Below are 1359 nucleotides of genomic sequence, written 5' to 3' on the forward strand. Positions count from 1 at the left end.
ACTTCCAGCACCTCGTCCTCTGTTCCCCACTGTCTGAGACATTCGCTGAGTACATTGTCTGTTGAGGCCTTGTCCTTGATGTATTTATGGATCTTGGATGTTTCATCCTGGACAGTGGCTCTCACACTCACTAGTCCTCTGCCGCCGTCCTTATGGCTTGTGTACAGTCTCAGGATGCTGGATTTGGGGTGGAACCCTCCATGCATGGTTAGTAGCTTATATATATATATTTTTTTTTAATTATTATTTTATTTTATTATTATTATTATTTTTTGTATATACAAATAAAAACATGTCGATGAAACAGTCAAGATAAAAGCGGCTAAGGACATGTTACAGGCTGTGATCGTAACGATTACCAGGCTAAAAACTCACTGTGATCAGAAATAACTTCAACATTAGAACAATTTTCTATCATAACATTAATTATCTGCAATCATTTAATCCACTCAAGAGTCACTGGGGGACATTTAGCATTACCATATTATACTTTGTTATATTATTCAAAGAGTTTATTGTCACATGTACTGTAAGAAAACTTGTTTGTACGTTAAATGATTACTTTTCTGTCCAAAAAAAGTGTCTAACAAGTCAAGATTCTTTTGTTCCACTCAGCTTTCCCTCCCTGAAGCTCTCAGCTCGATGAAGGAGGAGCACAAAGAATTTCTCTCCTCTACAACAACTGAAGCTGTAAAAGGTTTACATCAGCCGCCTCACTTCCTGTGTCTCATTGTGATAATGGCCCAGTCCCAATACTCGCACTTGCACTCTTGTTCCACCCTCGTGTCCTTCAAATGTGCGTTCATGCTGAAGGGTTTGAGTGTGTAGTGTGTCCCAGTTCTCCAGTGTCTGCATGCTTGTAACCTGAGCACATGAACCTTTCTGTGCACAGACTGAGTACACGCTTCATAGAGGGGCGCAGGGTGGAGGGCGAGGATTGGGACCGGGCCGATGAAGCCTCAAACGTCATCAGTCATGTGAAGGAAGTGCTTCAGCCCTCTGTAATGGGTGGAGCCTAGAAATTATATGAGTGGACACTTCCTTTGTTCTGGGTTTCTGCTTCCTTCTTTATTCTTAAGATGTTGTCTACAGAAGTCCCAGTGCTGGTTCTTGTATTAATTCTCTGCCTTATTAGAATAAAGAGTTAAACTTTAGTTCTTTTGTAGCGTCACCCTTAAAGGGTAAATTGTCTGAGTTCTCCCTCCCCTGGGGTAAAAGGACCGGAAATGAACTGAGGATGATCCTTCGGCTTCACTTTAATGCAGTCTGTTCATTTAGGACTAAAAACTTGGAGAGAATAAAATGTTTGATTTATTTCTCCTTTAGTTGTTTAGTTTGAGCAGAAAGCCATCATCTAAT

Source organism: Kryptolebias marmoratus, unplaced genomic scaffold (assembly GCF_001649575.2).
Source record: "Kryptolebias marmoratus isolate JLee-2015 unplaced genomic scaffold, ASM164957v2 Scaffold200, whole genome shotgun sequence".
Taxonomy (NCBI): domain Eukaryota; kingdom Metazoa; phylum Chordata; class Actinopteri; order Cyprinodontiformes; family Rivulidae; genus Kryptolebias; species Kryptolebias marmoratus.